General features: G+C 50.2%; 1 protein-coding gene across 1 annotated transcript in view; it reads left to right on the plus strand.

The window, feature by feature from the left end:
• Positions 1–14,252, plus strand: part of LOC147730244 (multidrug and toxin extrusion protein 2-like) — a 1,772,530-nt gene that overhangs the window by 1,331,860 nt on the left and 426,418 nt on the right. The window lies entirely within an intron of this gene.

Here is a 14,252-nt window from a genome sequence, read left to right on the forward strand (position 1 = left end):
ATGTACATGTCTTAACTGGGGTGGTGTGGAGTGCAAAAAAACGATGGATTTAGGCCCTTATCTCTGTACTGGGGTAAATGTATGCCATTGTTCTGTGGTCTGTCCATCAATTGTTGTTTATGCATTTGTCACCCCGAGTGGGACGGGTATGCTCAGACGTGAGACCTGTGGTTTCCACACCACTGGAGTCAAGGTATCCTTGCTGAAGAAGGCTGATAACCAGAAGACGGTCCTAGGATGCTTGATTCTGGTCCAGGGAAGACATGGCTTGGCAGTTCGGGCTGGACTGTTCCCATGAGGCACAGGGTCAAGGCTGATATGCATATGACCATGTCTGAACTGGGGTGGTGTGTAGTGCAAAAAAACGATGGATTTAGGACCAGATCTATGTACTGGGGTGAATGTATGACATTGTTCTGCATTCTGTCCATCAATCGTTGTTTTTGCATTTGTCACCCGAGTTGGACGGGTATGCTCAGACGTGAGTCCCGTGCTTTCCACACCACTGGAGTCAAGCTATCCTGGCTGAAAATGGCTGATAGCCAAAAACCGGTCCTAGGATGCTTGATTCCGGTCCAGGGAAGACATGGCTTGGCAGTTCGGGCTGGACTGTTCCCATGAGGCACAGGGTCAAAGGCTGATTTGCATATGTACATGTCTTAACTGGGGTGGTGTGGAGTGCAAAAAAATGATGGATTTAGGCCCTTATCTCTGTACTGGGGTGAATGTATGCCATTGTTCTGTGGTCTGTCCATCAATTGTTGTTTTTGCATTTGTCACCCCGAGTGGGACAGGTATGCTCAGACGTGAGTCCCGTGCTTTCCACACCACTGGAGTCAAGCTATCCTGGCTGAAGATGGCTGATAGCCAGAAACCGGTCCTAGGATGCTTTATTCTGGTCCAGGGAAGACATGGCTTGGCAGTTCGGGCAGGATTGTTCCAACGAGGCACAGGGTCTTGGCTGTTTTTCATATGTCCATGTCTGAACTGGGGTGGTGTGGAGTGCAAAAAACGATGGATTTAGGCCCAGATCTCTGTACTGGGTTTAATGTATGACAATTTTCTGCATTCTGTCCATCAATTGTTGTTTTTGCATTTGTCACCCGAGTGGGACGGGTATGCTCAGACGTGAGTCCCGTGCTTTCCACACCACTGGAGTCAAGCTATCCTGGCTGAAGACGGCTGATAGCCAGTAACCGATCCTAGGATGCTTGATTCCGGTCCAGGGATGACATGGCTTGGCAGTTCGGGCTGGACTGTTTCCTTGAGGCACAGGGTCAAGGCTGATTTGCATATGGCCATGTCTGAACTGGGGTGGTGTGGAGTGCAAAAAAACAATGGATTTAGGCCCAGATCTCTGTACTGGGGTGAATGTATGACATTGTTCTGCATTCTGTCGATCAATTGTTGTTTTTGCATTTGTCACCCCGAATGGGACGGGTATGCTCAGACGTGAGTCCCGTGTTTTCCACACCACTGGAGTCAAGCTATCCTGGCTGAAGACGGCTGATAGCCAGAAACCGGTCCTAGGATGCTTGATTCCGGTCCAGGGAAGACATGGCTTGGCAGTTCGGGCTGGACTGTTCCCATGAGGCACAGGGTCAAGGCTGATTTGTATATGGCCATGTCTAAACTGGGGTGGTGTGGAGTGCAAAAAAACGATGGATTTAGGCCCAGATCTCTGTACTGGGGTTAATGTATGACATTTTTCTGCATTCTGTCCATCAATTGTCGTTTTTGCATTTGTCACCCCGAGTGGGACGGGTATGCTCAGACATGAGTCCCGTGCTTTCCACACCACTGGAGTCAAGCTATCCTGACTGAAGATGGCTGATATCCAGAAACCGGTCCTAGGATGCTTGATTCTGGTCCAGGGAAGACATGGCTTGGCAGTTTGGGCTGGACTGTTCCCATGAGGCACAGGGTCAAGGCTGATTTTCATATGGCCTTGTCTGAACTGGGGAGGTGTGGAGTGCAAAAAAACGATGGATTTAGGCCCAGATCTCTGTACTGGGGTGATTGTATGACATTGTTCTGCATTCTGTCCATCAATTGTTGTTTTTGCATTTGTCACCCCGAGGGGGACGGGTATGCTCAGACGTGAGTCCTGTGCTTTCCACACCGCTAGAGTCAAGCTATCCTGGCTGAAGACGGCTGATAGCCAGAAACCGGTCCTAGGATGCTTGATTCCAGTCCAGGGAAGACATGGCTTGGCAGTTCTGGCTGGACTGTTCCCATGAGGCACAGGGTAAAGGCTGATTTGCATATGGCCATGTCTGAACTGGGGTGGTGTGGAGTGCAAAAAACGATGGATTTAGGCCCAGATCTCTGTACTGGGGTGAATTTATGACATTGTTCTGCATTCTGTCCATCAATTTTTGGTTTTGCATTTGTCACCCCGAGGGGGACGGGTATGCTCAGACGTGAGTCCCGTGCTTTCCACACCGCTAGAGTCAAGCTATCCTGGCTGAAGACGGCTGATAGCCAGAAACCGGTCCTAGGATGCTTGATTCCAGTCCAGGGAAGACATGGCTTGGCAGTTCTGGCTGGACTGTTCCCATGAGGCACAGGGTCAAGGCTGATTTGCATATGGCCATGTCTGAACTGGGGTAGTGCGGAGTTCAAATAAACGATGGATTTAGGCCCAGATCTCTGTACTGGGGTGAATGTATGACATTGTTCTGCATTCTGTCCATCAATCGTTGTTTTTGCATTTGTCACCCCGAGTGGGACGGGTATGCTCAGACATGAGTCCCGTGCTTTCCACACCACTGGAGTCAAGCTATCCTGGCTGAAAATGGCTGATAGCCAAAAACCGGTCCTAGGATGCTTGATTCCGGTCCAGGGAAGACATGGCTTGGCAGTTCGGGCTGGACTGTTCCCATGAGGCACAGGGTCAAAGGCTGATTTGCATATGTACATGTCTTAACTGGGGTGGTGTGGAGTGCAAAAAAACGATGGATTTAGGCCCTTATCTCTGTACTGGGGTGAATGTATGCCATTGTTCTGTGGTCTGTCCATCAATTGTTGTTTATGCATTTGTCACCCCGAGTGGGACGGGTATGCTCAGACGTGAGACCTGTGGTTTCCACACCACTGGAGTCAAGGTATCCTTGCTGAAGAAGGCTGATAACCAGAAGACGGTCCTAGGATGCTTGATTCTGGTCCAGGGAAGACATGGCTTGGCAGTTCGGGCTGGACTGTTCCCATGAGGCACAGGGTCAAGGCTGATATGCATATGACCATGTCTGAACTGGGGTGGTGTGTAGTGCAAAAAAACGATGGATTTAGGCCCAGATCTCTGTACTGGGGTGAATGTATGACATTGTTCTGCATTCTGTCCATCAATCGTTGTTTTTGCATTTGTCACCCCGAGTGGGACGGGTATGCTCAGACGTGAGTCCCGTGCTTTCCACACCACTGGAGTCAAGCTATCCTTGCTGAAAATGGCTGATAGCCAAAAACCGGTCCTAGGATGCTTGATTCCGGTCCAGGGAAGACATGGCTTGGCAGTTCGGGCTGGACTGTTCCCATGAGGCACAGGGTCAAAGGCTGATTTGCATATGTACATGTCTTAACTGGGGTGGTGTGGAGTGCAAAAAAACGATGGATTTAGGCCCTTATCTCTGTACTGGGGTGAATGTATGCCATTGTTCTGTGGTCTGTCCATCAATTGTTGTTTATGCATTTCTCACCCCGAGTGGGACGGGTATGCTCAGACGTGAGACCTGTGGTTTCCACACCACTGGAGTCAAGGTATCCTTGCTGAAGAAGGCTGATAACCAGAAGACGGTCCTAGGATGCTTGATTCTGGTCCAGGGAAGACATGGCTTGGCAGTTCGGGCTGGACTGTTCCCATGAGGCACAGGGTCAAGGCTGATTTGCATATGGCCATGTCTGAACTGGGGTGGTGTGGAGTGCAAAAAGACAATGGATTTAGGCCCAGATCTCTGTACTGGGTTTAATGTATGACATTTTTCTGCATTCTGTCCATCAATTGTTGTTTTTGCATTTGTCACCCCGAGTGGGACAGGTATGCTCAGACGTGAGTCCCGTGCTTTCCACACCACTGGAGTCAAGCTATCCTGGCTGAAGATGGCTGATAGCCAGAAACCGGTCCTAGGATGCTTGATTCTGGTCCAGGGAAGACATGGCTTGGCAGTTTGGGCTGGATTGTTCCAACGAGGCACAGGGTCTTGGCTGTTTTTCATATGGCCATGTCTGAACTGGGGTGGTGTGGAGTGCAAAAAACGATGGATTTAGGCCGAGATCTCTGTACTGGGTTTAATGTATGACAATTTTCTGCATTCTGTCCATCAATTGTTGTTTTTGCATTTGTCACCCGAGTGGGACGGGTATGCTCAGACGTGAGTCCCGTGCTTTCCACACCACTGGAGTCAAGCTATCCTGGCTGAAGACGGCTGATAGCCAGTAACCGATCCTAGGATGCTTGATTCCGGTCCAGGGATGACATGGCTTGGCAGTTCGGGCTGGACTGTTTCCTTGAGGCACAGGGTCAAGGCTGATTTGCATATGGCCATGTCTGAACTGGGGTGGTGTGGAGTGCAAAAAAACAATGGATTTAGGCCCACATCTCTGTACTGGGGTGAATGTATGACATTGTTCTGCATTCTGTCCATCAATTGTTGTTTTTGCATTTGTCACCCCGAGTGGGACGGGTATGCTCAGACGTGAGTCCCGTGTTTTCCACACCACTGGAGTCAAGCTATCCTGGCTGAAGACGGCTGATAGCCAGAAACCGGTCCTAGGATGCTTGATTCCGGTCCAGGGAAGACATGGCTTGGCAGCTCGGGCTTGACTGTTCCCATGAGGCACAGGGTAAAGGCTGATTTGCATATGGCCATGTCTGAACTGGGGTGGATTGGAGTGCAAAAAACTATAGATTTAGGCCCAGGTCTCTGTACTGGGGTGAATGTATGGCATTGTTCTGCATTCTGTCCATCAATTGTTCTTTTTGCATTTGTCACCCCGAGTGGGTCGGGTATGCTCAGACGTGAGTCCCGTGCTTTCCACACCACTGGAGTCAAGCTATCCTGGCTGAAGACGGCTGATAGCCAGAAACCGGTCCTAGGATGCTTGATTCCGGTCCAGGGAATACATGGCTTGGCAGTTCAAGCTGGACTGTTCCCATGAGGCACAGGGTCAAGGCTGATTTGCATATGACCATGTCTGAACTGGGGTGCTGTGTAGTGCAAAAAAACGATGGATTTAGGCCCAGATCTCTGTACTGGGGTGAATGTATGACATGGTTCTGCATTCTGTCCATCAATCGTTGTTTTTGCATTTGTCACCCCGAGTGGGACGGGTATGCTCAGACGTGAGTCCCGTGCTTTCCACACCACTGGAGTCAAGCTATCCTGGCTGAAAATGGCTGATAGCCAGAAACCGGTCCTAGGATGCTTGATTCCGGTCCAGGGAAGACATGGCTTGGCAGTTCGGGCTGGACTGTTCCCATGAGGCACAGGGTCAAAGGCTGATTTGCATATGTACATGTCTTAACTGGGGTGGTGTGGAGTGCAAAGAAACGATGGATTTAGGCCCTTATCTCTGTACTGGGGTGAATGTATGCCATTGTTCTGTGGTCTGTCCATCAATTGTTGTTTATGCATTTGTCACCCCGAGTGGGACGGGTATGCTCAGACGTGAGACTTGTGGTTTCCACACCACTGGAGTCAAGGTATCCTTGCTGAAGAAGGCTGATAACCAGAAGACGGTCCTAGGATGCTTGATTCTGGTCCAGGGAAGACATGGCTTGGCAGTTCGCGCTGGACTGTTCCCATGAGGCACAGGGTCAAGGCTGATTTGCATATGGCCATGTCTGAACTGGGGTGGTGTGGAGTGCAAAAAGACGATGGATTTAGGCCCAGGTCTCTGTACTGGGGTTACTGTATGACATTTTTCTGCATTCTGTCCATCAATTGTTGTTTTTGCATTTGTCACCCCGAGTGGGACAGGTATGCTCAGACGTGAGTCCCGTGCTTTCCACACCACTGGAGTCAAGCTATCCTGGCTGAAGATGGCTGATAGCCAGAAACCGGTCCTAGGATGCTTGATTCTGGTCCAGGGAAGACATGGCTTGGCAGTTCGGGCTGGATTGTTCCAACGAGGCACAGGGTCTTGGCTGTTTTTCATAAGGCCATGTCTGAACTGGGGTGGTGTGGAGTGCAAAAAACGATGGATTTAGGCCCAGATCTCTGTACTGGGTTTAATGTATGACAATTTTCTGCATTCTGTCCATCAATTGTTGTTTTTGCATTTGTCACCCGAGTGGGACGGGTATGCTCAGACGTGAGTCCTGTGCTTTCCACACCACTGGAGTCAAGCTATCCTGGCTGAAGACGGCTGATAGCCAGTAACCGATCCTAGGATGCTTGATTCCGGTCCAGGGAAGACATGGCTTGGCAGCTCGGGCTTGACTGTTCCCATGAGGCACAGGGTCAAGGCTGATTTGCATATGGCCATGTCTGAACTGGCGTGGTTTGGAGTGCAAAAAACTATAGATTTAGGCCCAGGTCTCTGTACTGGGGTGAATGTATGACATTGTTCTGCATTCTGTCCATCAATTGTTGTTTTTGCGTTTGTCACCCCGAGTGGGTCGGGTATGCTCAGACGTGAGTCCCGTGCTTTCCACACCACTGGAGTCAAGCTATCCTGGCTGAAGACGGCTGATAGCCAGAAACCGGTCCTAGGATGCTTGATTCCGGTCCAGGGAATACATGGCTTGGCAGTTCAAGCTGGGCTGTTCCCATGAGGCACAGGGTCAAGGCTGATATGCATATGACCATGTCGGAACTGGGGTGGTGTGTAGTGCAAAAAAACGATGGATTTAGGACCAGATCTCTGTACTTGGGTGAATGTATGCCATTGTTCTGCATTCTGTCCATCAATCGTTGTTTTTGCATTTGTCACCCCGAGTGGGACGGGTATGCTCAGACGTGAGTCCCATGCTTTCCACACCACTGGAGTCAAGCTATCCTGGCTGAAAATGGCTGATAGCCAAAAACCGGTCCTAGGATGCTTGATTCCGGTCCAGGGAAGACATGGCTTGGCAGTTCGGGCTGGACTGTTCCCGTGAGGCACAGGGTCAAAGGCTGATTTGCATATGTACATGTCTTAACTGGGGTGGTGTGGAGTGCAAAAAAACGATGGATTTAGGCCCTTATCTCTGTACTGGGGTGAATGTATGCCATTGTTCTGTGGTCTGTCCATCAATTGTTGTTTATGCATTTGTCACCCCGAGTGGGACGGGTATGCTCAGACGTGAGACCTGTGGTTTCCACACCACTGGAGTCAAGGTATCCTTGCTGAAGAAGGCTGATAACCAGAAGACGGTCCTAGGATGCTTGATTCTGGTCCAGGGAAGACATGGCTTGGCAGTTCGGGCTGGACTGTTCCCATGAGGCACAGGGTCAAGGCTGATATGCATATGACCATGTCTGAACTGGGGTGGTGTGTAGTGCAAAAAAACGATGGATTTAGGCCCAGATCTCTGTACTGGGGTGAATGTATGACATTGTTCTGCATTCTGTCCATCAATCGTTGTTTTTGCATTTGTCACCCCGAGTGGGACGGGTATGCTCAGACGTGAGTCCCGTGCTTTCCACACCACTGGAGTCAAGCTATCCTGGCTGAAAATGGCTGATAGCCAAAAACCGGTCCTAGGATGCTTGATTCCGGTCCAGGGAAGACATGGCTTGGCAGTTCGGGCTGGACTGTTCCCATGAGGCACAGGGTCAAAGGCTGATTTGCATATGTACATGTCTTAACTGGGGTGGTCTGGAGTGCAAAAAAACGATGGATTTAGGCCCTTATCTCTGTACTGGGGTGAATGTATGCCATTGTTCTGTGGTCTGTCCATCAATTGTTGTTTATGCATTTGTCACCCCGAGTGGGACGGGTATGCTCAGACGTGAGACCTGTGGTTTCCACACCACTGGAGTCAAGGTATCCTTGCTGAAGAAGGCTGATAACCAGAAGACGGTCCTAGGATGCTTGATTCTGGTCCAGGGAAGACATGGCTTGGCAGTTCGGGCTGGACTGTTCCAACGAGGAACAGGGTCTTGGCTGTTTTTCATATGGCCATGTCTGAACTGGGGTGGTGTGGAGTGCAAAAAACGATGGATTTAGGCCCAGATCTCTGTACTGGGTTTAATGTATGACAGTTTTCTGCATTCTGTCCATCAATTGTTGTTTTTGCATTTGTCACCCGAGTGGGACGGGTATGCTCAGACGTGAGTCCCGTGCTTTCCACACCACTGGAGTCAAGCTATCCTGGCTGAAGACGGCTGATAGCCAGTAACCGATCCTAGGATGCTTGATTCCGGTCCAGGGATGACATGGCTTGGCAGTTCGGGCTGGACTGTTTCCTTGAGGCACAGGGTCAAGGCTGATTTGCATATGGCCATGTCTAAACTGGGGTGGTGTGGAGTGCAAAAAAACAATGGATTTAGGCCCAGATCTCTGTACTGGGGTGAATGTATGACATTGTTCTGCATTCTGTCCATCAATTGTTGTTTTTGCATTTGTCACCCCGAGTGGGACGGATATGCTCAGACGTGAGTCCCGTGTTTTCCACACCACTGGAGTCAAGCTATCCTGGCTGAAGACGGCTGATAGCCAGAAACCGGTCCTAGGATGCTTGATTCCGGTCCAGGGAAGACATGGCTTGGCAGCTCGGGCTTGACTGTTCCCATGAGGCACAGGGTAAAGGCTGATTTGCATATGGCCATGTCTGAACTGGGGTGGATTGGAGTGCAAAAAACTATAGATTTAGGCCCAGGTCTCTGTACTGGGGTGAATGTATGGCATTGTTCTGCATTCTGTCCATCAATTGTTCTTTTTGCATTTGTCACCCCGAGTGGGTCGGGTATGCTCAGACGTGAGTCCGGTGCTTTCCACACCACTGGAGTCAAGCTATCCTGGCTGAAGACGGCTGATAGCCAGAAACCGGTCCTAGGATGCTTGATTCCGGTCCAGGGAATACATGGCTTGGCAGTTCAAGCTGGACTGTTCCCATGAGGCACAGGGTCAAGGCTGATTTGCATATGACCATGTCTGAACTGGGGTGCTGTGTAGTGCAAAAAAACGATGGATTTAGGCCCAGATCTCTGTACTGGGGTGAATGTATGACATGGTTCTGCATTCTGTCCATCAATCATTGTTTTTGCATTTGTCACCCCGAGTGGGACGGGTATGCTCAGACGTGAGTCCCGTGCTTTCCACACCACTGGAGTCAAGCTATCCTGGCTGAAAATGGCTGATAGCCAGAAACCGGTCCTAGGATGCTTGATTCCGGTCCAGGGAAGACATGGCTTGGCAGTTTGGGCTGGACTGTTCCCATGAGGCACAGGGTCAAAGGCTGATTTGCATATGTACATGTCTTAACTGGGGTGGTGTGGAGTGCAAAGAAACAATGGATTTAGGCCCTTATCTCTGTACTGGGGTGAATGTATGCCATTGTTCTGTGGTCTGTCCATCAATTGTTGTTTATGCATTTGTCACCCCGAGTGGGACGGGTATGCTCAGACGTGAGACTTGTGGTTTCCACACCACTGGAGTCAAGGTATCCTTGCTGAAGAAGGCTGATAACCAGAAGACGGTCCTAGGATGCTTGATTCTGGTCCAGGGAAGACATGGCTTGGCAGTTCGCGCTGGACTGTTCCCATGAGGCACAGGGTCAAGGCTGATTTGCATATGGCCATGTCTGAACTGGGGTGGTGTGGAGTGCAAAAAGACGATGGATTTAGGCCCAGGTCTCTGTACTGGGGTTACTGTATGACATTTTTCTGCATTCTGTCCATCAATTGTTGTTTTTGCATTTGTCACCCCGAGTGGGACAGGTATGCTCAGACGTGAGTCCCGTGCTTTCCACACCACTGGAGTCAAGCTATCCTGGCTGAAGATGGCTGATAGCCAGAAACCGGTCCTAGGATGCTTGATTCTGGTCCAGGGAAGACATGGCTTGGCAGTTCGGGCTGGATTGTTCCAACGAGGCACAGGGTCTTGGCTGTTTTTCATATGGCCATGTCTGAACTGGGGTGGTGTGGAGTGCAAAAAACGATGGATTTAGGCCCAGATCTCTGTACTGGGTTTAATGTATGACAATTTTCTGCATTCTGTCCATCAATTGTTGTTTTTGCATTTGTCACCCGAGTGGGACGGGTATGCTCAGACGTGAGTCCTGTGCTTTCCACACCACTGGAGTCAAGCTATCCTGGCTGAAGACGGCTGATAGCCAGTAACCGATCCTAGGATGCTTGATTCCGGTCCAGGGAAGACATGGCTTGGCAGCTCGGGCTTGACTGTTCCCATGAGGCACAGGGTCAAGGCTGATTTGCATATGGCCATGTCTGAACTGGGGTGGTTTGGAGTGCAAAAAACTATAGATTTAGGCCCAGGTCTCTGTACTGGGGTGAATGTATGACATTGTTCTGCATTCTGTCCATCAATTGTTGTTTTTGCGTTTGTCACCCCGAGTGGGTCGGGTATGCTCAGACATGAGTCCCGTGCTTTCCACACCACTGGAGTCAAGCTATCCTGGCTGAAGACGGCTGATAGCCAGAAACCGGTCCTAGGATGCTTGATTCTGGTCCAGGGAATACATGGCTTGGCAGTTCAAGCTGGGCTGTTCCCATGAGGCACAGGGTCAAGGCTGATATGCATATGACCATGTCGGAACTGGGGTGGTGTGTAGTGCAAAAAAACGATGGATTTAGGACCAGATCTCTGTACTTGGGTGAATGTATGCCATTGTTCTGCATTCTGTCCATCAATCGTTGTTTTTGCATTTGTCACCCCGAGTGGGACGGGTATGCTCAGACGTGAGTCCCGTGCTTTCCACACCACTGGAGTCAAGCTATCCTGGCTGAAAATGGCTGATAGCCAAAAACCGGTCCTAGGATGCTTGATTCCGGTCCAGGGAAGACATGGCTTGGCAGTTCGGGCTGGACTGTTCCCGTGAGGCACAGGGTCAAAGGCTGATTTGCATATGTACATGTCTTAACTGGGGTGGTGTGGAGTGCAAAAAAACGATGGATTTAGGCCCTTATCTCTGTACTGGGGTGAATGTATGCCATTGTTCTGTGGTCTGTCCATCAATTGTTGTTTATGCATTTGTCACCCCGAGTGGGACGGGTATGCTCAGACGTGAGACCTGTGGTTTCCACACCACTGGAGTCAAGGTATCCTTGCTGAAGAAGGCTGATAACCAGAAGACGGTCCTAGGATGCTTGATTCTGGTCCAGGGAAGACATGGCTTGGCAGTTCGGGCTGGACTGTTCCCATGAGGCACAGGGTCAAGGCTGATATGCATATGACCATGTCTGAACTGGGGTGGTGTGTAGTGCAAAAAAACGATGGATTTAGGCCCAGATCTCTGTACTGGGGTGAATGTATGACATTGTTCTGCATTCTGTCCATCAATCGTTGTTTTTGCATTTGTCACCCCGAGTGGGACGGGTATGCTCAGACGTGAGTCCCGTGCTTTCCACACCACTGGAGTCAAGCTATCCTGGCTGAAAATGGCTGATAGCCAAAAACCGGTCCTAGGATGCTTGATTCCGGTCCAGGGATGACATGGCTTGGCAGTTCGGGCTGGACTGTTTCCTTGAGGCACAGGGTCAAGGCTGATTTGCATATGGCCATGTCTGAACTGGGGTGGTGTGGAGTGCAAAAAAACAATGGATTTAGGCCCAGATCTCTGTACTGGGGTGAATGTATGACATTGTTCTGCATTCTGTCGATCAATTGTTGTTTTTGCATTTGTCACCCCGAGTGGGACGGGTATGCTCAGACGTGAGTCCCGTGCTTTCCACACCACTGGAGTCAAGCTATCCTGGCTGAAGACGGCTGATAGCCAGAAACCGGTCCTAGGATGCTTGATTCTGGTCCAGGGAATACATGGCTTGGCAGTTCAAGCTGGGCTGTTCCCATGAGGCACAGGGTCAAGGCTGATATGCATATGACCATGTCGGAACTGGGGTGGTGTGTAGTGCAAAAAAACGATGGATTTAGGACCAGATCTCTGTACTTGGGTGAATGTATGCCATTGTTCTGCATTCTGTCCATCAATCGTTGTTTTTGCATTTGTCACCCCGAGTGGGACGGGTATGCTCAGACGTGAGTCCCGTGCTTTCCACACCACTGGAGTCAAGCTATCCTGGCTGAAAATGGCTGATAGCCAAAAACCGGTCCTAGGATGCTTGATTCCGGTCCAGGGAAGACATGGCTTGGCAGTTCGGGCTGGACTGTTCCCGTGAGGCACAGGGTCAAAGGCTGATTTGCATATGTACATGTCTTAACTGGGGTGGTGTGGAGTGCAAAAAAACGATGGATTTAGGCCCTTATCTCTGTACTGGGGTGAATGTATGCCATTGTTCTGTGGTCTGTCCATCAATTGTTGTTTATGCATTTGTCACCCCGAGTGGGACGGGTATGCTCAGACGTGAGACCTGTGGTTTCCACACCACTGGAGTCAAGGTATCCTTGCTGAAGAAGGCTGATAACCAGAAGACGGTCCTAGGATGCTTGATTCTGGTCCAGGGAAGACATGGCTTGGCAGTTCGGGCTGGACTGTTCCCATGAGGCACAGGGTCAAGGCTGATATGCATATGACCATGTCTGAACTGGGGTGGTGTGTAGTGCAAAAAAACGATGGATTTAGGCCCAGATCTCTGTACTGGGGTGAATGTATGACATTGTTCTGCATTCTGTCCATCAATCGTTGTTTTTGCATTTGTCACCCCGAGTGGGACGGGTATGCTCAGACGTGAGTCCCGTGCTTTCCACACCACTGGAGTCAAGCTATCCTGGCTGAAAATGGCTGATAGCCAAAAACCGGTCCTAGGATGCTTGATTCCGGTCCAGGGAAGACATGGCTTGGCAGTTCGGGCTGGACTGTTCCCATGAGGCACAGGGTCAAAGGCTGATTTGCATATGTACATGTCTTAACTGGGGTGGTCTGGAGTGCAAAAAAACGATGGATTTAGGCCCTTATCTCTGTACTGGGGTGAATGTATGCCATTGTTCTGTGGTCTGTCCATCAATTGTTGTTTATGCATTTGTCACCCCGAGTGGGACGGGTATGCTCAGACGTGAGACCTGTGCTTTCCACACCACTGGAGTCAAGCTATCCTGGCTGAAGACGGCTGATAGCCAGTAACCGATCCTAGGATGCTTGATTCCGGTCCAGGGATGACATGGCTTGGCAGTTCGGGCTGGACTGTTTCCTTGAGGCAGAGGGTCAAGGCTGATTTGCATATGGCCATGTCTGAACTGGGGTGGTGTGGAGTGCAAAAAAACAATGGATTTAGGCCCAGATCTCTGTACTGGGGTGAATGTATGACATTGTTCTGCATTCTGTCCATCAATTGTTGTTTTTGCATTTGTCACCCCGAGTGGGACGGGTATGCTCAGACGTGAGTCCCGTGTTTTCCACACCACTGGAGTCAAGCTATCCTGGCTGAAGACGGCTGATAGCCAGAAACCGGTCCTAGGATGCTTGATTCCGGTCCAGGGAAGACATGGCTTGGCAGCTCGGGCTTGACTGTTCCCATGAGGCACAGGGTAAAGGCTGATTTGCATATGGCCATGTCTGAACTGGGGTGGATTGGAGTGCAAAAAACTATAGATTTAGGCCCAGGTCTCTGTACTGGGGTGAATGTATGGCATTGTTCTGCATTCTGTCCATCAATTGTTCTTTTTGCATTTGTCACCCCGAGTGGGTCGGGTATGCTCAGACGTGAGTCCGGTGCTTTCCACACCACTGGAGTCAAGCTATCCTGGCTGAAGACGGCTGATAGCCAGAAACCGGTCCTAGGATGCTTGATTCCGGTCCAGGGAATACATGGCTTGGCAGTTCAAGCTGGACTGTTCCCATGAGGCACAGGGTCAAGGCTGATTTGCATATGACCATGTCTGAACTGGGGTGCTGTGTAGTGCAAATAAACAATGGATTTAGGCCCAGATCTCTGTACTGGGGTGAATGTATGACATGGTTCTGCATTCTGTCCATCAATCATTGTTTTTGCATTTGTCACCCCGAGTGGGACGGGTATGCTCAGACGTGAGTCCCGTGCTTTCCACACCACTGGAGTCAAGCTATCCTGGCTGAAAATGGCTGATAGCCAGAAACCGGTCCTAGGATGCTTGATTCCGGTCCAGGGAAGACATGGCTTGGCAGTTCGGGCTGGACTGTTCCCATGAGGCACAGGGTCAAAGGCTGATTTGCATAT

This window comes from Lissotriton vulgaris, chromosome 2_1, assembly GCF_964263255.1.
Source record: "Lissotriton vulgaris chromosome 2_1, aLisVul1.2, whole genome shotgun sequence".
Taxonomy (NCBI): domain Eukaryota; kingdom Metazoa; phylum Chordata; class Amphibia; order Caudata; family Salamandridae; genus Lissotriton; species Lissotriton vulgaris.